The 26,210-nt window shown below is 37.7% G+C and overlaps 1 non-coding gene across 1 annotated transcript; it reads right to left on the minus strand.

The window, feature by feature from the left end:
* Window positions 1-13,608: 13,608 nt before the first annotated feature.
* LOC119620990 (U6 spliceosomal RNA) lies at window positions 13,609-13,710 on the minus strand. The gene has a single exon (XR_005237533.1). It is a non-coding gene; the product is annotated as a U6 spliceosomal RNA (small nuclear RNA).
* Between the last annotated feature and the right edge of the window lie 12,500 nt (window positions 13,711-26,210).

A 26,210-nucleotide genomic window follows, 5' to 3' on the forward strand; every position in this document is an offset into this window, starting at 1 on the left:
TTTTAAATTAATTAAAATCAAATACAGTGGAATAAAATTTTAAAAATCAGTTTTTCAGTTGCACTATACACATTCCAAGCTCTCATGTGGCTCATGGCTACCATATTACATAATGCAGATCTAGAAATATGGTACCTAACTGCAAATCAGGTACAAATGTTATCTAGAAGGCAGTTCTATTGTGATATACTTTATGACGTTAACATAATTACTTAAAAAGTGAATCAACAAAATACTGTCCTCAAAAATATATTTCTCAGACTAAAGTTCCCAGGCTTTCAAGTGTTGACTTATTGTATCTTTTACTATTTACTTTTGGAAAATCTCCAAAATTGTGTTATCTAGTAGATCCAAACTGCAATAATTGAGTTGTACCACAAGAGGACCTGCAAAGACAAGTTGAGCTCAAATTTCAGCCATGCTCATGCTATTAAACCGAAGTGTTAATTAGCAAAACATCTCACTGTCAATATTAGAATCTTCACATCTGCATCTGCCTCAGTTAAAATTGAAAAAAGTTATCCATTTCAACCTAATTTTAAATTAACACATAGTATGGGGGCTATTAGTGGTAATATGAGGCTACATGAAGTGACATTTTGGGAAGAATTAGGAGAGGGTATGCTGTGGTTAAGAACATGGAATGAGAAGTCGTACAGGCCAGACAAAAGTCTTGGTTCTGTCCCACACTAATTGTATGACTCCAGGCAAGTCTCTCTTAATCCAAAAATAAAGCCATTTATAGTACCCCATCCTAGGATTTGTTGAGGAGTAAGTGAAATAACACATATAAAGTGCTTATCACCATATGCATAGTTAGTACTAAAAATTGTTAACTGTAACATTGATAGAAAAGACTAAGGCGTGCCATGGTTAATTGATATGAATTACAAAAGGATTTAATGGATAACCTCAAGGTTTAATGACATCAGTTTTTGTCTTCTGTCCATATCTGTTAGTCTTAGCCACCTTTTGAACTAGAAAATTCTAGTTGCCCTAATTGTTTCCTTTAGCTAATGAATAACTACAGGACACTGTTATATACATAGCAACATTTATTTATTATTTCCGTTTATACCAAAATATAATTTTGGTCCTTAAGAAACTTTTGGTATTAATTTATTGTGGGAGACAAAATAGACATACATAAAAAGTTATATAATATGAAAATTAATTATACTGTTGTACTGGTGAAGTGGGTCTCTGCAAAAAAGCCTGATTTATAGTGTTTGGTGATTCCATGGGGTAAATACTCCCACCATGGCCAATTAACTACAAGCTACCAATGGTTCAAACCAGCTTGCAAAACTCCTGAGTAGTTAACAACCAAGTCTTGTAAGCTGGTGTGAGCTGACTGTAGCACACCGTTGCTTGTATAACATGGTATAGCAACATAAAAGGTCATGAGAGGATCTATAATTATAAATAAGTTGTATGGAGAATGAGGCTAATACATCCAGAGATTGAAATCCCAATGGAAGTTTGGATCAAGTATGCCAATTGAGCACAAATAGCTACCTCCCTTCTATTCCAAATTTTATAAAATTAGTAAAATAGTGATGTAGAAGCAAATCCACCTTGGCTTTCTTACTGTTCTTATAGAACTCCAGGAAATTTCTTTATGAGTGTCTTTGTACTTGCTGTTCTGTCTATCTGGATCACTATCTTTAGCTATCTGCATGGCTCCCTTCATCTCTTCCTTTACTTCCTTCAATCTATATTGCTACACAACCTACCCGTCCCGTGACCCAAGCAGGTACACAGATACTCTTTTTTCCTACTTCTTGCTAAATTCCTCCGCTTCTAACCCCAGCAGATATCACTATCTGATAAGCTACGCATTTTAATGATGTATTTGTTGTCTGTCTCCCTCTACTAGAAGGTAAGCTTCATGACAGCTGAGAATTTCTTGTTGTTGTTGTTCATGGCTATATCTCTGGTACCTAAAACAGTGACTGGCACAGTGTAGGAGCTGCATAGCATTTGTTGAATGCATAACAATGCTGATAAGACAGTATATCACCAGTGAACCAGAAATTATAAGAAATTCCCAGAGGTTAGAGAGCAGACAGGATCAGATAGAGAAAACTGCGTTCCAAAACACATGGGAAAAAACTGCAGAGGTAAGAACAACCTCCCCCCACTCCCCGCCAAAAAAAAAAAAAACCTTCAAACTCAGAGCAATAAATGCTGCTGGGCAAAAGGGGCCCTGTGGAAACCATCAGTGAAATTAATTAAATACCTAAATTAAAATCACGGGGCTGTTTCTCCATCTTTTCCAATACCTTCTCACAACACCCACCTCTTACTGAGCTGAAGGCTGTTATACACTTAACCATGGAGCGGTGGACAATAAAGAAACAGCACTTTTAACAAGTGAACTAGCCCCCTAGGAACTGCTTTCAGTGTGGGTATCGAAGTATGAGAGAGAAGTAGAAAAGAGTTTCAGATAGGCAGTTGAGTTAGATAGCTGAGAAAGATACTGCCACTCAGGAGAGAAATAAACCCTTCAATATATCAGCAATTGCAGTGGTGATGGTCCACTTTAGGTTGACATTCATTTAAGCAACGATATCTAAACACACTTTATGCCCTATCTATTTACATATAGTTGAGTTTACAGACAATACTGCCCATTCAATGGAACATCCTGTTAGCGAAACATATGCAACTGCAGAGAAATCCATGAAAATTACCTGTATTCTGAATCTAGTCCTTCATTCATAAACATGAACAGATAGCCAAGTACCTCTAGAGAGCTGTATAAAACAGAAAGACCACTACAAACCACGAGAACAACTGATCTCAGAGGAAATAGAAATAATGCATGCAACAGATGAGGAATACAACAATAACAATAACGTTGTTGAGAAATTTGAAAAAATAATTTTCATTCATAAAACAAAATAAGCTTCACAGCAACCAAAGGGTTAGAGAACAAGAAACCATTCTTGGAAAATATGCTTTTAGCAAAATATGAAAAATGCAAGAAGAGTATTAAATAATAGAATGTGCATGACTGAAGAGCAAATTGGGGCTCTGGAGAACAAAGTCAAGGATTTAAAAAAATGAAATATAGAAAACAACAAATGAAAAACTCCTACAAGCTAAACAGATGAAAATTTGAGATAAAAGTTAAGAGATGTTGTCAATCAATTCTAGAAGTTTAATAAGAGACAACATAGTAAGAGGGGAGAAATAATCAAATAAATAATAAAACAGAAAAATGGTTCCCAAGTTTAAAAAAGGAATCTTCAGAATAAAGAGATTTATCCAATGCTGACCAAGAAGAATAATAAATGACCCACATCTGGGCATATTCTTATGTATTTCGTAACTCCAAGGATAAAAGAAAATTCCAGAAACTTCTACAGAGACAGAGCCAGAAAGAAAATTTTGTCCAAATGAGTAAAAATCAGATTTGTATAAGAAGAAAAAGAAACAATACCTTCAAAGTTCTGAGGGAAGACCATTTTTTAACTTACAATTCTATATCTAGTCAAGCTAACACTATAGTGAGGCAAAATAAGGATTCCTTCAGACATGGAGAGAGTCAGAAAGTTATTCCCTGCAGACCTCACTGAAAAAAATTACTCAAGAAGCTACTGTAGCAAAATGAAAAATAAATCCAAGGCAGAAAATTGGAAACACAAGAAACAAAAGTACACGAAGAGGCTAGAAATAGTTATATATATGCTTAAATAATAATTGATGCATAACTTAAAAAAATCCCTAGGGCTAAATTTCCAGATCACTATAATATGGGAGATGGACAGGGCAGGCTGAAAGGGTCATGGAGTGCTAAAGATCTTATCTTTTTCAGGGGCAGTGTATAGATACCTATTAATTGTATATGAAGAAGGAAAATGTTAATTTTTAATGTTTATTAACAGTTTAAGGGTAGCCACTAAAATAATAGAAATAGGATGTGTAACAAAGCTGTATAGGGGCAAAAAAGAAAAAGTCAACAAAGTGCAAGAAAGTAAAAGGGAGGGGAAGGTAAGGAAAGGAAGGGGAATAGAAGGGGAAAAGAAAAAAATAAGGAAAGAAAGGTAAATATAAGACATAAAATAGAGCATCAGTAATCATATAAATATATATGGGTTAAATTCCCTGATTCAAAGAAAAAGACAGACATTTAAATAGAGTTAAACACAACTTCCCTTCTAACAAGGTCTAGCTATATATCATAAAGAAATATAGTAGAAATAAGCCAAATGAATTAAATGACACAGAGAAGTTGAAAATAAAGAGATATGGAAATAAGCACCAGGCAAATGCATGTTTTAAAAAAGCACACATCAATACTAGATATAACTTAAGGCCAAATGCTAAATGTTGTTGTTGTTGTGTGTGTGTGTGTGTGTATATATATATAATTAAATGAGACATAGAGATCTATCTTATATTAGTTTATTAGTACAATCTATTATCCTTCAAGAGAATATATATGTATCTTGTCAACTAAGATACATATTATATATTATATATATATAATATATATATCCACACATATATCCATCAAAGAAGGACTTCACATCTTTTCCAGGCAATTACAAAAGATTTACAAAGACTGATAATGAATATGGCCACAAAGGAAAAGAACATATTCTCCAAAGCAGAAGTTAAGCAAGTCATTTTCTCTTAACACAGAAGCAAAATCAAGAATTTAACAAAAAGACAGTAGTAAAATTAGTCTCTATATTAGTTTCTTATTATAGCTGTAAGAAATTGCCACACACTTAGTGATTTGAAACAACATAAATTTATTATTTGGAGATCAGAAATCAGAAGTAGATCTTACGAGGCTGAAATCAAGTGTCAACAGATCTCTGTTTTTTCTAGAGGCTCTAGGGAAAAATTATTTTCTTGTCTTTTCCAGTTTCTAAAGGTTACCCTCATCGCTGTAATCTCTATTGCTTCATCTCCTTCTCTGACTCTGCTGCCATTCTCTTTCATCTTTTAAAGACCCTTGAAATTAAATTGGGCCCTCCGTATCTTAAGATAGTGGACAATCACATCTGCAAAGACCCTTTTGCCATGTCAGGTAACAGGTTTTAGGGATTAAGACAGGACATCTTTGCAGGGAGATTGGGGGAGGAGGTTGTCCTATCTACCACAATCAGGGAGTGAAATGACACCCTTCTAAATAACTCTTACCCACAAGAGAAAGCAGGAAAGATTTAAAATTGACACCCTCACATCACAATTAAGAGAACTAGAGAAGCAAGAGCAAACACATGCAAAAGCTAGCAGAAGGCAAGACATAACTAAGATCAGAGCAGAACTGAAGGAGATAAGAGACACAAAAAACCCTTCAAAAAATCAGTGAATCCAGGAGCTGTTTTTTTTTTTTGAAAAGATCAACAAAATTTATAGACTGCTAGCAAGACTACTAAAGAAGAAAAGAGAGAAAAATCAAATAGATGCAATAAAAAATGATTAAGGGGATATCACCACCGACCCCATAGAAATACAAACTACCATCAGAGAACACTATAAACACCTCTACAAAAATAAACTAGAAAACCTAGAAGAAATGGATAAATTCCTGAACACATACACTCTCCCAAGACTAAATCAGGAAGAAGTTGAATCCCTGAATAGACCAGTAGCAGGCTCTGAAATTGAGACAATAATTAATAGCCTACCAACCAAAAAAAGTCCAGGACCAGATGCATTCACAGCCAAATTCTACCAGAGGCATAAGGAGGAGCTGATACCATTCCTTCTGAAACTATTCCAATCAATAGAAAAAGAGGGAATCCTCCCTAACTCATTTTACGGGGCCAACATCATCCTGATACCAAACCCTGGCAGAGACACAACAGAAAAAGAGAATTTTAGACCAATATCCCTGAGGAACATCGATGCAAAAATCCTCAATAAAATACTGGCAACCTGAATCCAGCAGCACATCAAAAAGCTTATCCACCATGATCAAGTGAACTTCATCCCTGGGATGCAAGGCTGGTTCAACGTACACAAATCAATAAACGTAATCCAGCATATAAACAGAACCAAAGACAAAAACCACATGATTATCTCAATAGATGTAGAAAAGGCCTTTGACAAAATTCAGCAGCCCTTCATCCTAAAAACTCTCAATACATTCGGTATTGATGGAACGTATATCAAAATAATAAGAGCTATTTATGACAAACCCACAACCAATTTCATACTGAATGGGCAAAAACTGGAAGCATTCCCCTTAAAAACTGGCACAAGACAGGGATGCCCTCTCTCACCACTCCTATTCAACATAGTGTTGGAAGTTCTGGCCAGGGCAATCAGGCAAGAGAAAGAAATAAAGGGTATTCAATTAGGTATTCAAATTGTCCCTGTTTGCAGAAGACGTGATTGTATACTTAGAAAACCCCATCGTCTCAGCCTAAAATCTCCTCAAGCTGATAAGCAATTTCAGCAAAGTCTCAGAATACAAAATCAATGTGCAAAAATCACAAGCATTCTTATACACCAATAAAAGACAGAGAGCCAAATCATGAATGAACTCCCATTCACAATTGCTTCAAAGAGAATACAATACATAGAATCCAACTTACAAGGGATGTGAAGGACCTCTTCAAGGAGAACTACAAACAACTGCTCAATAAAATAAAAGAGGACACAAACAAATGGAAGAACATTCCACGCTCATGGATAGGAAGAATCAATATCGTGAAAATGGCCATACTGCCCAAGGTAATTTATAGATTCAGTGCCATCCCCATTAAGCTACCAATGACTTTCTTCACAGAATTGGAAAAAACTACTTTAAAGTTCATATGGAACCAAAAAAGAGCCCACATTGCCAAGACAATCCTAAACCAGAAGAACAAAGCTGGAGGCATCACGCTACCTGACTTCAAACTACATTACAAAGCTACAGTAACCAAAATAGCATGGTACTGGTACCAAAACAGAGATATAGACCAATGGAACAGAACAGAGCCCTCAGAAATAATACGACACATCTACAGCCATTTGATCTTTGACAAACCTGACAAAAACAAGAAATGGGGAAAGGATTCCCTATTTAATAAATGGTGCTGGGAAAACTGGCTAGCCATAAGTAGAAAGCTGAAACTGGATCCCTTCCTTACTCCTTATACAAAAATTAATTCAAGATGGATTAGAGACTTAACTGTTAGACATAAACCAAAAACCCTAGAAGAAAACCTAGGCAATACCATTCGGGACATAGGCATGGGCAAGGACTTCATGTCTAAAACTCCAAAAGCAATGGCAACAAAAGCCAACACAGCCAAATGGGATCTAATTAAACTAAAGAGCTTCTGCACAGCAAAAGAAACTACCATCAGAGTGAACAGGCAACCTACAGAATGGGAGAAAAATTTTGCAATCTACTAATCTGACAAAGGGCTAATAACCAGAACCTACAAAGAACTCAAACACATTTACAAGAAAAAAACAAACAACCCCATCAAAAAGTGGGCAAAGGATATGAACAGACATTTCTCAAAAGAAGACCTTCATACAGCCAACAGAAACATGAAAAAATGTTCATCATCACTAGTCATCAGAGAAATGCAAATCAAAACCACAATGAGATACCATCTCACACCAGTTAGAATGGCAATCATTAAAAAGTCAGGAAACAACAGGTGCTGGGGAGGATGTGGAGAAACAGGAACACTTTTACACTGTTGGTGGGACTGTAAACAAGTTCAACCATTGTGGAAGACAGCATGGCGATTTCTCAAGGATCTAGAACTAGAAATACCATTTGACCCAGCCATCCCATTACTGGGTATATACCCAAAGGATTATAAATCATGCTGCTATAAAGACACATGCACACATATGTTTATTGTGGCAGTATTCACAATAGCAAAGACTTAGAACCAACCCAAATGTCCATCAATGACAGACTGCATTAAGAAAATGTGGCACATATACACCATGGAATACTATGCAGTCATAAAAAAGGATGAGTTTGTGTCCTTTGTAGGGACATGGATGCAGCTGGAAACCATCATTCTCAGCAAACTGTTGCAAGAACAGAAAACCAAACACCACATGTTTTCACTCATAGGTGGGAACTGAACAATGAGAACACTGGGACACAGGAAGGGGAACATCACACCCGGGGCCTGTTGTCAAGTGGGGCAAGGGCGGAGGGGTAGCATTAGGAGATATACCTAATGTAAATGATGAGTTTAATGGGTGCAGCACACCAACATGGCACATGTATACATATGTAACAAGCCTGCACGTTGTGCACATGTACCCTAGAACATAAAGTATAATAAAAAGGAAATTAAAAAAGAAAAAAAAAGAAATAAAAACTCAAGTTACAATTTATTTCAAAATCAAAAACAGTTATTGTACTATATATTCACACCCATGGAATGCTTCAAAGATGTACTCAGAGGACAAGGTATAGCTTTAAACATGTGTATTACAAAACAGTAAATATTGGGAAAAAATTAAGTGCTTAATTCAACAAACTAGAAAATTAATAGAAAAAGTATACCCAACGAAATCAGAAAGAACTGACACAGATAATGCTGTAGAAAATGGTAAGACAAGCCAACAATACATTAAATAAATAAGCAAAACTGAAATTTGGTTTTGGAAAGAACAAGATAAAAAACTTGACAAGTGTGATTATGAAAAAAAGAACAAACACACAAGTTATGTTAAGAATGAGAGAGCAGAATTAAATATATGGAGCATATTTTAAAATTTGTAAGAAGAATTCTACATGTACAATTTTATACCCTACATTTAAACTCATGATTACAGAAAATACCCGAAGAAATAGTAGAAAATTTGAATAGGAAAATAACAATATAGGAACTGAAAAGATATTCAAAAATTTTACCCTTACCATGTATCTGACTCCGATGATTTTACAATAGAGTTCCATCAAATCTTCAATAGACATATCATTGTAATACTATACAAATTGTGCTGGTCATATAACAAAAATGAAAAACTTTCTAATTCACTCTATGCAACCACTGCCTGTACTCCCTAAACAATCACACTTCCTGTTTCTTCTTTTCTCTCTCCTCCCTACGCATTGGTTAGAACAATATTCAGTGTTTACATTATTGTGATGCTGGGCATATTAATGTGTACGGTTGTTTTTGTTTTTGTTTTTGTTTTTGAAGTTGTCATCTTCCTGAAACATCACTTTCTTCTTCAGGCTATTCACCTCTGTTTGCTTGTTTTGGTTTCTCTCATGTCAGAGTTTCCTCAGATGTCTGTGATCTTTAGATGTCCATTCATATTTATGAGGGAGATACTAAAAAGATTACTAGCAACGCTGAGCATGTGGGTAGGGTTTTTGGGCTGTAGGGTTCACTGCCAATGGTATAGCTGCACTGTTTCATTGGGGAACCCCTGATTGTCAGTACCTTTAGACTCAGTGTTTTTAGATTTTTCTTCTTGTGCTGGTTGTATTCTGCAGAGAGACATCCTCCCATCTTCTGCCTGGAATGTAAAATCTAGTGTTTTGGGATCCCAGTTGATGAAGAAGGTTTAAGGTCTCAATAGTCAGTGCTCAGAGAATTTTACTTAACCCCAGTTTTCAATATGGTATCCCGACCCTCATCTGTGCTTCATATTCTCTAGTCCAGACATCTGTTTTATCTTCTCCATGGGCTATACCTTTGGTCCTCTGATGAGTCTGGGGAACAGTAGTCAACCACACAGCCAGGGTTTAAAGGAGTATACATCTGGGCCTCCAGATGTTCAGACTTTCAAGCACTCTGTTTTCAACCTCTTGTTCCCTCGCTCTTTCCAGAGGTACTTGGTACAGTCAGTTCCTGGGATTTAAGGAGACTCTTCAGTACAAGTCATGTTGTTTCTTGGCTTCCCCTACTATCCGCTTGAGGTTCAGGTTCCTTTTTTTTTTTTTTTTTTTTTTGAGACGGAGTCTTGCTCTGTCACCCAGGCTGGAGTGCAGTGGCGTGATTTCGGCTCACTGCAAGCTCTGCCTCCTGGGTTCACGCCATTCTCCTGCCTCAGCCTCCTGAGTAGCTGGGACTACAGGCACCCACCACTGCGCCTGGCTATTTTTTGTATTTTTAGTAGAGACCGGGTTTCACCGTGTCAGGTTACTTTTTAAATTTTTAGTTCTGGGGTACTGGTGCAGGATGTGCAGGTTTGCTACATAGGTAAATGTGTGCCATGATGGTTTGCTGCACCTGTCAATCCATCACCTAGGTATTAAGCCCTGCATGCATTACGTATTTTTCCTATGCTCTCCCTCCCCTACCCACCCACCGACAGGCCCCATTGTGTGTTGTTCCCCTCCCTGTGTCCATGTGTTCACATTGTTCAACTCCCACTTATAAGTGAGAACTTGCGGTGTTTGGTTTTCTGTTCCTGCGTTAGTTTGGTGAGGATAATGGCTTCCAACTCGACCCATGTCCCTGCAAAGGATGTGATCTCATTCCTTTTTTTGTGGCTGCATGACCACCTTTTCTTTATCCAGTCTACCATTTATGGACATTTAGGTTGATTCCATGTCTTTGCTATTGTTAATAGTGCTGCAATGAACACATGTTTGCATGTATCTTTTTAATAGAATGATTTATATTCCTTAGACTGTATACCCAGTAATGGGATTGCTGGGTCAAATGGTATTTCTGCCTCTAGGTCTTTGAGCAATCACTGCACTGTCTTCCACAATAGTTGAACTAATTTACACTTCCACCAACAATGTAAAAGTGTTCCTTTTTCTTCACAACCTTGCCAGCATCTCTTGTTTTTTGACTTTTTAAAAATAGCCATTATGACTGGTGTGAGATGGTATCTCACTGTGGTTTTGATTTGCATTTCTTTAATGATCAGTGATGTTGAGCTTTTTTCATTTTTTTATATATGTTTTTCATGTTTCATACATATATGCTTTTCATATGTTTCATACATATATGCTTTTCATATATATGTTTTCATATGTTTCATACATGTTTTCACATGTTTCACACATACATGTTTCCATGTTTCATACATCCATGTTTTCATGTTTCACACATGCATGTTTTCATATGTTTTACACATGCATGTTTTTCATATGTTTCTTTCATATGTTTTTCGTATATGTTCCTTTCATATATATTTCTTTCATATATGTTTTTCATCTATGTTTCTTTCATATATGAAGTTCATTCATGATTTGGCTCTCTGCTTGCCTGTTGTTGGTGTATAACAATGCTAGCTGTTTTTGTACATTTATTTTATATCCTGAAACTTTGCTGAAGTTGCTTATCAGTTTAAGAAGCTTTTGGGCTGAGACAATGGAGTTTTCTAGATATAGCATCATGTCATCTGCAAACAAAGATAGTTTGACTTCCTCTCTTCCTATTTGAATATGCTTTATTTCTTTCTATTGTGAGATTGCCCTGGCCAGAACTCCCAATACTAGTTTGAACAGGAATGGTGAGAGAGGGCATTCATGTCTTGTGCTGGTTTTCAAGGGGAATGCTTCCAGCTTTTGCCCATTCAGTGTACTGTTGGCTGTGGGTTGTCATATATGGTCCTCATTATTTTGAGGTATGTTCCTTCAATACCTAGTTTATTGAGAGTTTTTAACATGAAAGGATGTTGAAGTTTATCAAAGGCATTTTCTGCATCTATTGATATAATCCTGTGGTTTTTGTCTTTAGATATGTTTATGTGATGAATCATATTTATTGATTTGTGTACGTTGAACCAACCTTGCATCTTGGGGATGAAGCCAACTTGATCATGGTGGACAAACTATTTGATGTGCTGCTAGATTTGGTTTGCCAGTGTTTTATTGAGGATTTTTGCATCTACATTCATCCAGGATATTGGCCTGAAGTGTTCTTTTTTCATTGTGCCTCTGTCAGGTTTTGATATCAGGATGATGCTGGCCTCATAAAATGAGTTAGGGAGGAGTCCCTACTTGTCATTTTTTAAAAATTGTTTTAGTATAAATGATGCCAGCTCTTCTTTGTACCTCTGGTAAAATTTGGCTGTGAATCCATCTGGTCCTCGGCTTTTTCTGGTTGATAGACTATTTATTACTTCCTCAGTTTCAGAAATCGTTATTGGTGTATTTAGGGATTCCATTTCTTCCTGGTTCAGTCTTGGGAGGGTGTATGTGTCCAGGAATTTATCCATTTCTTCTAGATTTTCAAGTTTATGTGCATAGAGGTGTTTACAGTATTCTCTGATGGCTGTTGGTATTTCTGTGGGTCAGTGGTGATATCCCCCTTATCATTTCTGATTGTGTTTATTTGAATCTTCTCTCTTTTCTTCTTTATTCATTTAGCTAGTGGTCTATTTTATTAATCTTTTCAAAAAACCAGCTCCTGGTTTCATTGTTATTTTGAAGGTTTTTTTGTGTCTCTATCTCCTTCAGTTCAGCTCCGATCCTAGTTAATTCTTGCCTTCTGCTAGCTTAGGGATTTGTTTGCTCTTGCTTTTCTAGTTCTTTTAGTTGAGATGCTAGGTTGTTAACTTGATATATTTCTAGCTTTTTTATGTGGGCATTTAGTACTATAAATTTCCCTGTTAACACTGCTTTAGCTGGATCCCAGAGATTCTGGTACATTGTCTCTTTGTTCTCATTAGTCACAGAGTTTCTTGATTTCTGCTTAATTTTATTATTTACCCAAGAGTCATTTAGGAGAAGGATTTTCCATTTACATGTAATTGTGTTGTTTTGAGTCAAATTCTTAATCTTGAGTTCTAATTTGATTGTACTGTGGTCTGAGAGACTGTTAGGATTTCAGTTATTTTGTATTTGATGAGGAGTGTTTTACTTTTAATTATGTGATCAATTTTAGAGTAAGTGCCATGTGGCAATGAGAAGAACGTATAGTCTGTTGAATTTGGGTGGAGAGTTCTGTAGATATCTATCAGCCCCACTTGATCCAGAGCTGAGTTCAGGTTTTAAATATCTTTGTTAATTTTCTGTCTCAATGATCTAATATTGACATTGGGGTGTTAAAGTCTCCCAATATTATTGTGTAGGAGTCTAAGTCTCTTTGTAGGTCTCTAAGAACTTGCTTTATTAATCTGGGTGCTCCCGTATTGGGTGCATATATAAGATAATTAGCTCTTCTGGTTGAATTGAACCTTTTACCATTATGTAATGCCCTTCTTTGTCTTTTTTGAACTTTGTTCGTTTAAAATCTGTTTTGTCAGAAATTGATATTGCAACCCCTGCTTTTTTCTGTTTTCCATCTGCTTGATAACATTTCCTCCATCCCTTTATTTTGAACCTATGTGTGTCTTTGCATGTGAGATGGGTCTCTTGAAGACAGCATACCAATGGGTCATGACTCTGTCAAGCTTGCCATCTGTGCCTTTTAATTGGGATATTTAGCCCATTTACATTTAAGGTTAGTATTTTTATGTGTGAATTTGATCCTGTCATCATGATGCTGGCTGGTTATTTTGCAGGCTTGTTTTTGTGGTTGCTTAATGGTGTCACTGGTCTGTGCAATTCAGTGTGTTTTCATAATGGCTGGTAGTGGTTTTTCCTTTCCATATTCAGTGCTTCCTTCAGGAAATCTTGCAAGGCAGGCCTGCAAGTGTTGAAAAATTCACTAAGCATTTGCTTGTCTGAAAAGGATCTTACTTTCTTGTTTGCTTATGAAGAAAAATATGGAATCCTTCACAAGTTGGCATGTCATCTTTGTGCAAGGGACATACTAATGTTCTCTCTACCACTTCATTTTAGTATATATGCTGCTGAAGTAACCACCAAAAGATTTTCTTAGTGCTTGCATAATAGTCTTCAGTCATTCTTCAACTGGTAGTTGTCCAATTTTCTTTCACCTTTTTATATTATCAAAAAAATTCACAGGGCACATATGTATATCCATTGATATGGAGTTTTCTGTTAGACATAAAAAAGGAATTGCTCAATGTGTGCTGCTTTTGAGTGCAAATAACAGAACTCAAACCAGCAATGGTTTAAACCAGGAATATATTAGTTGTTTAGTGAACAAGAAATCTGGTAGAAGATAGTCACAGTTTGAGTGTTCAAAGTCATAGTCCACAAGCCAAGCTCTTTTCATAATTCTATTCTTCCATTCCTGGGCATATTGTCTCTTGGTTACAAGATGTCTACTGAAGCTCCAGATGTTCACACAACAAGATACAAAGTATAAGGGGAAGGAAGAGGGCAAACAAACCCTGTTTTATATAGTTCTCTGTAAGTTAGAACAGTATGGCCGCAAATAAACTTTCTCTTACATCTAGAAGGCCAAAAACAATTTCACATATATCCATCTCTATACTAGTCAATGGTCAATGGGAATGGCATGTCATGATTTATTTGGACTGGGTGCATTGCTCCCTAAACAAGACCATGCTCCTATCAGTGAAGAAAAAAATACGTAGAGAAAATAACCCTTCGAAAGGCAACCAACAACATCTGCCATGTTATGATATGGAATTGATTAATGTGCTACTTAGACATCCTTAGTAAAATATCTGTTAAGGAAACAGGAGCCTAGCAGTACCAGGGTAACACCATTTTAAGTTCAGCTCCATCTTGAGACTAAAAAGGTGCTTTCCATTCCAGCCATGACTCATGGTTATAAAGTGTTTATAGTGGAGGAAAACCTACAAGGACACACTCCTACAATAGCAGAAAGTCTAGATGTCCCAATATCCATGACAATATATGGTTTCAAAATAATTATAGTTATGCTTTGATGTACTTACCCACTAAAATGTCAAGGATAGTTTTCTTTAAATCAACAGAATAATAAATTTTCTCATGTTGTCTGCTCTCCTGCACATAGTCACAGCTTAGTTTAGTCTTTACAAAGACAGGACACTTACATAAGAAAAGCTTAAAGATAATGCATTCCTCTGCTTAATTTCTGAGAATGCCCTACTCGGTAACAGTGTAGCTTTCAATATCTTATCACTGCACTCTGCAACTCACCTTGAATTATTTCTTCCATGAGATTCAAGAACCCTCTCTGCAGATCTGGATTGAGACCCCTTTTTCCATGTCCCTACAAAGGACATGATCTCCTTCCTTTTTATGGCTGTATCAGGTTCATTGTGTTTGCTAAGTCAGTTATCACCTGTCCTTTTTGCTTTCCAACTTCTAAAATTTTGATTCTCTTGTCTCTTCCTATCCTGACTCTGTGTGTGTGTGTGTGTGTGTGTGTTTGTGTGTGTGTGTGTGTATGTATGTTTCTGTCTATTACTTTATAATTTTCCTGATGTTTCATGAGGAAGTGGAGGTATACATCTTCAACCACCATCTTTCTTAAGTCCTACACTCTTAGCCAGTATGTAGCATTGCCTTGCAAGTCAGGCTGAAGAGTGAGCTGAATGCACTTGAAAGTCTGAATGAAATTGTTCTGTTGGGAAAATTATCACAGCAACAATGTACAGGATGAATGAGAATGGGGGGAAAACAGAAGCAGGTTATTTGTCCATTTGCCTTGCCTGTAGTGTCCTTCCCCTTACTTCTCATTTTTTTTTTTTTTTAATTATACTTTAAGTTCTGGGATACATGTGTAGAATGTGCAGGTTTGTTAAAATAGGTATGCACGTGCCATGGTGGTTTGCTGCACCCATCAACCCGTCATCAACATTAGGTATTTCTCCTAATTCTATCCCTCCCTTAGTCCCCTGCCCCCACTCCCCGGCAGGCCCAGTGTATGATGTTCCCCTCCCTGTGTCCATGTGTTCTCATTTTTCAACTCCCACTTATGAGTGAGAACATGCTGTGTTTGGTTTTCTGTTCCTGTGTTAGTTTGCTGAGAATGATGGTTTCCAGCTTCATCCATGTCCCAGCAAAGGACATGAACTCATCCTTTTTTATGACTGCATAGTATTCCATGGTGTATACATGCCACAGTTTCTTTATCCAGTCTATCATTGATGGGCATTTGAGTTGGTTCCAAGTCTTTGCTATTGTGAATAGTGCTGCAGTAAACATATGTGTGCATGTGTCTTTATAGTAGAATGATTTATAATCCTTTGGGTATATACCCAATAATGGGATTGCTCAGTCAAATGATATTTCTGGTTCTAGATCCTTGAGGAATTGCCACACTGTCTTCTACAATAGTTGAACAAATTTGCATTCCCACCAACAGTGTAAAAGCATTCCAATTTCTCCACATCCTCTCTGGCATCTGTTGTTTCCTGACTTTTTAATGATCGTCATTCTAACTGGCGTGAGATGGTATCTCATTGCGGTTTTGATTTGCATTTATCTAATGACCAGTGATGATGAACTTTTTTTCATATGCTTGTTGGCTGCATAAATGTCTTCTTTTGAGAAGTGTTTGTTCATATCCTTCATCCACTTTTTGATGGGGTTGTTTGTTTTTTTCTTGTAAATTTGTTTAAGTTCCTTGTAGATTCTGGATATTACCCCATTGTCAGATGGATAGATTACAAAAATTTGCTCCCATTCTGTAGGATGCTTGTTCACTCAGATGATAGATCCTTTTGCTGTGCAGAAGCTCTTTAGTTTAATTAGATCCCATTTGTTAATTTTGGCTTTTATTGCCATTGCTTTTGGTGTTACAGTCATGAAGTCTTTGCCCATGCCTATGTCCTGAGTGGCATTGCCTAGGTTTTCTTCTAGGGTTTTCGTAGTTTTAGGTCTTACATTTAAGTCTTTAATCCATCTTGAGTTAATTTTTGTATAAGGTGTAAGGAAGGGGTCCAGTTTCGGTTTTCTGCATATGGCTAGCCAGTTTTCCCAACACCATTTATTAAATAGGGAATCCTTCCCCTATTGTTTGTTTTTGTCAGGTTTGTCAAAGATCAGATGGTTGCAGATGTGTGGCATTATTTCTGAGGCCTCTATTCTGTTCCATTGGTCTATCTATCTGTCTTGGTATCAGTACCATGCTCTTTTGCTTACTGTAGCCTTGTAGTATAGTTTGAAGTCAGGTAGCGTGATGTCTCCAGCTTTGTTCTTTTTGCTTAGGATTGTCTTGGCTACATGGGCTCTTTCTTGGTTCCATATGAAATTTAAAGTAGTTTTTTCTAATTCTGTGAAGAAAGTCAATGGTGGCTTGATGAGGATAGCATTGAATCTATAAATTACTTTGGGCAGTATGGCCATTTCTTCCTATCCATGAGCATGGAATGTTTTCCCATTTGTTTGTGTTCTCTCTTATTTCCTTGAGCAGTGGTTTGTGGTTCTCCTTGAAGAGGTCCTTCACATCCCTTGTAAGCTGGATTCGTAGGTATTTTATTCCCTTTGTAGCAATTGTGATTGGGAGCTCCCTCATGATTTGACTCTCTGCTTGTGTATTATCTGTTTATAGGAATGCTTGTGATTTTTGCACATTGATTTTGTATCCTGAGACTTTGCTGCAATTGCTTATCAGCTTGAGGAGATTTTAGACTGAGACGATGGGGTTTTCTAAATATACAATCATGTCATCTGCAGAGACAATTTGACTTCCTCTCTTCCTATTTGAATACCTTTTATTTCTTTCTCTTGTCTGATTTCCCCGGCCAGAACTTCCAATACTATGTTGAATAGGAGTGATGAGAGAGGGCATCCTTGTCTTATGCCAGTTTTCAAAAAGAGTGCTTCCAGCTTTTGCCCATTCAGTATGATATTGGTTGTGAGTTTGTTATAAATAGCTCTTATTATTTTTAGATACGTTCCATCAATACCTAGTTTATTGAGAGTTTTTAGCATGAAGGGCTGTTGAATTTCGTCAAAGGCCGTTTCTGCATCTATTGAGATAATCATGTGGTTTTTATCATTGGTTCTGTTTATGTGATGGATTACGTTTATTGATTTGCATATGTTGAACCAGCCCTGAATCCCAGGAATGAAGTCAACGTGATCATGGTGGATAAGCTTTTTGATTTGCTGCTGATTCGGTTTGCCATTATTTTATTGAAGTTTTCCACATCGATGTTCATCAGGGATATTGGCCTGAAATTTTATTTTTTGTTGTGTCTCTGTCAGGTTTTGGTATCAGGATGATGCTGGCCTCATACAATGAGTTAGGGAGGAGTCCCTCTTTTTCTATTGTTTGGAATAGTTTCAGAAGGAATGGTACCAGCTCCTCTTTATACCTCTGGTAGAATTCGGTTGTGAATCCATCTAGTCCTGGGGTGTTTTCTGGTTGGTAGGCTATTAATTACTGCCTCAATTTCAGAACTTGTCATTGGTCTACTCAGGGATTCGACTTCTTCTTGGTTTAGTCTTCGGAGGGTGTATGTGTCCAGGAATTTATCCATTTCTTCTAGATTTTCTAGTTTATTTGTATAGAGGTGTTTACAGTATTCTCTGATGGTAGTTTGTTTTCCTGTGGGATCGGTTATGGTATCCCTTTTGTTGTTTTTTATTGTGTCTATTTGATTCTTCTCTCTTTTCTTCTTTATTAGTCTGGCTAGTGGTCTATCTATTTTGTCAATCTTTTAAAAAAAACTGCTCCTAGATTCACTGATTTTTCGAAGGGTTTTTTGTGTCTCTATCTCTTTCAGTTCTGTTCTGATCTTAGTGATTTCTTGTCTTCTGCTAGTTTCAAATTTGTTTGTTCTTGCTTCCCTGGTTATTTTAATTGTGATGTTAGGGTGTTGATTTTAGATTTTTCCCACTTTCTCCTGTGGGCATTTAGTGCTATAAATTTCCCTCTAAACACTGCTTTAGCTATGTCCCAGAGATTCTGGTATGTTGTGTCTTTGTTCTCATTGGTTTCAAAGAACTTACTTATTTCTGCCTTAATTTCATTATGTACCCAGTAGTCATTCAGGAACAGGTTGTTCAGTTTTCATGTAGTCGTGCAGTTTTGAGTGAGTTTCTTAATCCTGAGTTCTAATTTGATTGCACTGTGGTCTGAGAGACTGTTTGTTATGATTTCTGTCCTTTTGCATTTGCTGAAGAGTGTCTTACTTCCAATTATGTGGTCAGTTTTAGAATATGTGCTATGTGGTGCTAAGAAGAATGTATATTCTATAGATTTGGTGTGGAGAGTTCTGTAGATGTCTATTAGGTCCTCTTAGTCCAGAGCTGAGTTCAAGTCCTGAATATCCTGGTTAACTTTCTGTCTCATTTATTTGTCTAATTTTGACATTGGGGTGTTAAAGTCTCCCACCATTGTTGTGTGGGAATCTAAGTCTCTTTGTAGGTCTCTAAGAGCTTGCTTTATGAATCTGTGTTCTCCTGTATTGGGTGCATATATATTTAGGATAGTTAGCACTTCTTGTTGCATTGATCCCTTTACCATTATGTAAAACCCTTCTTTGTCTTCTTTTTAATCTTTGTTTTGGTTTAAAGTGTGCTTTACCAGAGACTAGGATTGCAACCCCTGTTTTTTTTCTTTCCATTTGCTTGGTAAGTCTTCCTCCATTCCTTTATTTTGAGTCTATGTGTGTCTTTGCACGTGAGATGAGTCTCCTGAATACAGTACACCAATGGGTCTTGACACTTTATACAATTTGCCAATCTGTATCTTTTAATTGGGGCATTTAGCCCGTTTACATTTTAGGTTAGTTAGTATTGTTATGTGTGAATTTGATCCTGTCATTATGATGTTAGCTGGTTATTTTGTCTGTTAGTTGATGCTGTTTCTTCATAGTGTTGATGGTCTTTACAATTGGGTATGTTTTTGCAATGGCTGGTATTGGTTTTTCCTTTCCACATTTAGTGCTTCCTTCAGGACCTCTTGTACAGTAGACCTGGTGGTGACAAAATTTATCAGCATTTGCTTGTTTGTAAAGGATTTTATTTCTCCTTTGCTTATGAAGCTTAGTTTGGCTGGATATGAAATTCTAGGTTGAAAATTCTTTTCTTTAAGAATGTCGAATATTGGCCCCCACTCTCTTCTGGCTTGTAGGGTTTCTGCAGAGGGATCTGCTGTTAGTCTTATGGGCTTCTCTTTGTCAGTAACCTGGCCTTTCTCTCTGGCTGCCCTTAACATTTTTTCCTTCATTTCAACCTTGGTAAATCTGATGATTGTGTGTCTTGAGGATGCTCTTCTCAAAGAGTATCTTTGTGGTGTTCTCTGTATTTTCTGAATTTGAATGTTGGTGTGCCTTGCTAGGTTGTGGAAGTTCTCCTGGATAATATCCTGAAGAGTGTTTTGGAGGGTTTGTTCTTTCCTTTGCATTCTTTTTTCTCTCATCTTGTCTTCATGCTTTTATTTCATTAAGTTGATCTTCAATCTCTGATATCCCTTTTTCTGCTTGATTGATTTGGCTATTGATATTTGTATATACATCACGAAGTTCTCGTGCCGTGTTTTTCAGCTCCATCAGGTCATTATGTTCTTCTCTAAACTGGTTGTTCTAGTTAGCAATTGCTCTAACCTTTTTCAGTGTTCTTAGCTTCCTTGCATTGGGTTAGAACATGCTCCTTCAGCTCGGAGGAGTTTCTTATTACCCACCTTCTGAAGCCTACTTCTGTCAATTCGTCAAACTCATTCTTCGTCTAGTTTTGTTCCCTTGCTGGCGAGGAGTTGTGATCCTTTGGTGGACCCTTTGGAGGAGAAGAAGCATTCTGGTTTTTGGAATTTTCAGCCTTTTTGCACTGTTTTTTCCTCATTTTCATGAATTTATCTACCTCGTTGGTGACCTTCAGATGGGGTTTTTGTGTGGACATCATTTTTGTTGATGTTGATGCTATTCCTTTCTGTTTGCCGGTTTTCCATCTAACAGTCAGGCCTCTCTGCTGCAGGTCTGCTGGAGTTTGCTGGAGGTCCACTCCAGGCCGTGTTTTTCTGGGTGTCACCCGCGGAGGCTGCAGAACAGCAAAGATTGCTGCCTGTTTCTTCCTCTGGAAGCTTCGTCCCAGAGGGGCACTCGCCAGATGCCAGCCAGAGCTCTCCTGTATAAGGTGTCTGTCGACCCCTTCTGGGAGGTGTCTCCCAGTCAGAAGGCACAGGGGTCAGGTACCCACTTGAGGAGGCAGTCTGTTCCGTAGCAGACCTTGAGCACTGTGCTGGGCAATCTGATGCTCTCTTCAGAGCCGGCAAACAGGAACACTTAAGTCTGCTGAAGCTGCGCCCACAGCCGCCCCTTTCCCCAGATGCTTTATCCCAGGGAGAAGGGAATTTTATCTACAAGCCCCTGACTGAGGCTGCTGTCTTTCTTTCAGAGATGCCCTGCCCAGAGAGGAGGAATCTAGAGAGGCAGTCTGGCTATAGTGGTTTTGCTGAGCTGTGGTGGGCTCCCTCAGTTTGAACTTCCAGAAGGCTTTGTTTACACTGTGAGGGGAAAACTGCCTACTCAAGCCTCAGTAATGGCAGAAACCCCTCCCCCCGACCAAGCTTGAGAATCCCAGGTAGACTTCAGACTGCTTTGTTGGTAGTGAGTATTTGAAGCTAGTGGATCTTAGCTTGCTGAGCTCCATGGGGGTGGTAGCCACTGAGCTAGACCACTTGGCTCCCTGGCTTCAGCCCCCTTTCCAGGGGAGTGAGCGGTTCTGTCTGTCTGGCATTCCAGGTGCCACTGGGGTATGGAAAAAAAAAAAGTACTCTTGCAGCAAGCTCGGTGTCTGCCCAAAGGGCCACCCAGTTTTGTGCTTGAAACCCAGGGCCCTGGTGGTGTAGGCACCCAAGGGAATCAATTGGTCTGTGAGTTGTGAAGACTGTGGGAAAAGTGTAGTATGTGGGGCGGAAAGCACCATTACTCATGTCACAGTCCCTCACAGCTTCCCTTGGCTAGGGAAGGGGGTTCCCCAACCTCTTGTGCTTCCTGGGTGAGGCAATGCCCCACCCTGCTTCAGCTTGCCCCCTGTGAGCTGCACCCACTATCTAACTAGTCCCAATGAGATGAGCTGGGTACCTCAGTTGGAAATGGAGAAATCACCCACCTTCTGCATTGATCTCGCTGGGAGCTGCAGACTGGAGCTGTTCCTATTCAACCATCTTACCAGCCCAGAGCCACTTTTCAATTTTCTAAATGCACAAGACCTTCGAGGTTTGCCACATACTTGATATTCTCGGCAATATCCCTGACAGCCTTAGCCTCTGGCAATTAGTCCCTTCCCAGAATTCCTTTAGTCTTCAAATTAGGTTTTATTTGGGTTGCTAGCATCTGATTGATTCTTTGCACATTATGTGTCTTTCAGTGTGCATGTCCTATCTTTTAGATGAGGTTATGATCTTATTTTATGCCTTTTTGGCATCACTCATTGAATACCTTTTAAATGAATGATGGGGCAGATGGGAGTATGTGCATTTCAAAAAGGTCACGTAAATTTGGTGGGGTAGTGTTTTTGAGATATTGAGCTGTGTTTTTATACCCTCTATGTATTTACCTCTTTCTCATTTCCATGTTCAACACACAGCTGTCTCTATGCTCATTATATCAGGGGAGAGATATGACAGGGTAGAAAGCAGAAAAAGTATGCAAGTCCTCTCTCTAGCGTGTGCTTCATAAGTCTGAGCCCTTAGAGTTACTTAGAAGATTTTGCAGGGGTGAAAGGTAAGATAAGGAAAGAAACGGTGGCTCTCCCCTACTTGACCAGAGAAAGGTTTCTCTATGTTGGAGGGAGAGAATTTGGTTAGACCACAAATGTTAGCGGGACTTGGAGAGAGGGGTCCTGTAAACTGTTTTCTTTTCCCAGGCAGAACACCAGAGAAGTGGCAAGGCAATAACTGTGAGTGGTGTCTGCACAGATGGGTCCCTACCAAGCCTCGCCATTTCTTCTCCTTCCAGCACTGAAGCAGCAAAAAGACTCCTGTGTGATGCAGAGGCTGGAGAAAGACTCAGGATCTTAAGGTAGCAAAAGACATCTTGAGGGATGTGCGCTTAGCTCAAGAACAAGATTCCACACCCTCTTTTGTGTAGGTATTGTGGGAGGTTCCTGGAATGTAGATATAACCTTGGGGAAATAAGAGGACCTAACATTGACTGAGATTATGTTTTTGCCATCTCAGGGAAATGGAGCTCAAAATAGAAATAAATTTGCATTACAGAAAAACAAAGAAAGTAATTTTTCTTGTGCATTTGACATTGTAGACTGAAATTCATACCTGGTATATAATCACAAATAAGATCAGTTATTAAGTAATATTAACAGTCTACTTGTGCATGTGGGAGAGAGTTGAGCACATTTTTCTTAGAAGGAAAAAACAAGAGACAAGTGTGTACAAATCTTTTAGGAAAAGGTATAATAATACTTTTCTGTAAACATGGAAATGATTGTATGCAAATTCAATTGCTTTTGAACTATAGTCCAGCATCAGTCACTTGAATTAATTGGGAACAGAACTGTTTGAATTAATAAAGCATCAGAATTTTAGATAATTTTTCAATACCTGCTATAACGTGGGCTTGGTTGTAAAGACCATCAATTACAAATAATGTGACCATGAATAGATTGCTTACAGTATCTCAGCTTATTTTTCTCAGCACTGAAGTTGATATATAATGATCCGTATATTACATGATTGTTGTGCAGATTAAGTGAGAGAATGCTTATGAAAGTACCCAGCGTGAAGCAATCACTCAATATACTTTAGTTTCTTTTCCTGAATATGAAATGATGGAAATGCACTAGTTTCTCTGAAAGCCCAAACTAAACCTCAGATAACAATAATGATATAAGTGCTAGGAACAAAGGATTTATACTACAAACAGGAAATTGGAAACCAAGGTCATGTATTTTGAGCTCTGAACCCATCATTTAGCCTACTGATATTTTTCTGATTTTTCTGATATTTTTCATTCTACGTCTGACACTGTTTAATCAATTTGGAAGAAATTGATTAAATTCTAACTAAAAAATGCATAGTCTGTTTTTAAACTTAAATAATGTAAAGAAAACCACCAACTAGCTTCCACTCTATTTGTAAAAGTTTCACCCACAGGGTTAAATGTCAGGGTTTCTGCTTGTTTTGCCATGACCTAATCACATCTGCTCTTAATGTAGCTGAGTGTGTGTGACATTTAACAACTCGCTTTAAAAAAATCTTACCGTAAAGAGAACTGGTATAGAGGGGACTACGTGACAGTCTATGATGAGTGTAGCTTGTATTCACAAGCTCCAAAAACACTATGAATAAAACAAGTTTTATAAAGGAAAATAAATTATGGTGATATCTATGAGGCTAATGTCTTTGTTAAGAGAATTAGGTTCAGGAAATGCAGGACTATTAGAAAGGATGAATCTCATATTTCTTAATTATGAGTGACACAATCAAGGCAATTCAATAATAGCTTCTATTTATTACATGTCTACTGTGTGCCTGGTGCTAAAATATATATAATTGGAGGAGTTTATTTGGTCAGGAAGATAAATCCTTGTTTTATTCATCTTCATTTTAGAGTAAATAGCTTGATAGCATCTATAAATGTACAAGAAAGTGGTAATTACAAAGCTTATGCAGGATGTTTGTGGAACCACTGCTAGGTGGATAATAAGTCTTAGGTCTCACATGGCCTTTTTCTGTTGTGGGCAGAGATCTATCCAGAATATGTTTCATTTAGGAAAATTTTCTTCTTACTCAGATTAGAACCAGATTATCTGTGTATAGGATATTCATATATACATACACACACACACACACATATAAATATGTATATATATGTACAGGCATACCTTGAAGATATTGTGGGCTCACTTCCAGACCACCAAAATAAAGCAAATATTGCAATAAAGTGAGTTGCACACATTTTTGGTTTTCCAGTGCATGTAAATGTTGTGTTTATACTATACTATAGTCAATTAAGGGTGCAATAGCATTATGTCTAAAAAATGTACACACCTTAGTTTAAAAATACTTTATTGCTAAAAAATGCTGACACAGAGACATGATGTGAGCACATGCCATTGAACAAAAATGGCACTACAGAATTGCTCAAAAAAAGGTTTTCACAAACCTTCGATTTGCAAAAAATGCAGTATTTGTAAAGTGCAATAAAACAAGACATGCCTGTATAAGTAAGTCTTGGGTATGCGCACACACACACACACACATAAGGTTATAACTGATACAGTATTGAGTACTGAAATACTGAAATTTGGCAGAGATAGCTCTTTATAGAGGTTGTCCTAGTATGTATCCTACTAGCAATGTATGGCAGTGTTGGTTTCCTTACAGCTTTTCCCTCTATTCTTCCTTGAACTCTTTCCAATCAGGATTCTGTATGAAAGGACCACATTTTAAAAAGTCTTGGAGGCAATAAGAAACATAGTATATTGAAGTCCTTTAAATAATTCAGTATGGAGAGGAGTCTGAAAGGCAAATGTAAACACAGGTGTAAAGATGAGAACAAAAGGCTACCCAGACTGTTGTGCTGAATGTCCAGGAGGATGGGCCCATGGAGCAAGTAGGAAGGCCAGGAGCTGGAAATATTTAAAATGGGAACTCTTTGAAGAAGCTAATTATTTGTAGTACTTGTCTCTTGGGCTATGGAAACAGTCATATGAAGAGCATAGTTTTAGATCTTTACCCTTCCATGTTGGAACTCTCTTTAGTTACTCTCAACTCCTCAGTAAAGACTCACCTCCACTACCTTGGGTGGTGGAGATATGAGGAGTAAAGGAATAGAGTGGCAAAAAGAAGTGTGAATTACCACACTTTGACCCCACTGATGATACCCATTTGTAGGGAGCAACATGGTATATAGTGGGTGACTATATCCAAGCATTTCTAGAGGTAATCAGCATCTAAAAAATAAATGGCCCACGGTTTGGCAGGAAAGAGCTGCTGCAAGGTGGGAAATTCAGAAGCAGATGTGAGAGAATCCCTCTTTCAGTATATACTAGAAGAAGGTGATCCTTGCAAGGGAGACGACTGACTTGAGTTTCACACAAATCATTATTTTCCCAGGAAACCTGTGTGATAGCTATTATTCTCCCTATTTTATGTACTAGAAAATAATAATTAATTTTTTTTGTTCTTATGCTGCAAATAATGATAGTAATAATAGCTATCATTTATTGTGTATGTACTATATGCCAAGCCTTCTGCAATTTCCTTTACATCATTATTATTATGGAAACATTGCTGCTAGGAAAGAATTGTTTTCTCAGTTGTTTTATGTGTCAACTTAACTGCATTAAGGAATACCTAGGAACCTGGTAGAGCATTATTTTTGGGGGTATCTACGAGCATGTTTTCAGAGGAGATTAGCCTGTGAGTCTGAATGGACTAGATAGGGAAGTTCTGCTCTCAGTGTGAGTGGGCACCGTCTACTCTGTTGGGGACATGGAGACAACAAAAACAGAAAAGATGAATGTGTTGATCTTCCTGTGGGAACGGAGATACACTCTTCCTCTCCTGTCCTTGGACAACAAC

Source organism: Chlorocebus sabaeus, chromosome X, assembly GCF_047675955.1.
Source record: "Chlorocebus sabaeus isolate Y175 chromosome X, mChlSab1.0.hap1, whole genome shotgun sequence".
Lineage (NCBI taxonomy): Eukaryota > Metazoa > Chordata > Mammalia > Primates > Cercopithecidae > Chlorocebus > Chlorocebus sabaeus.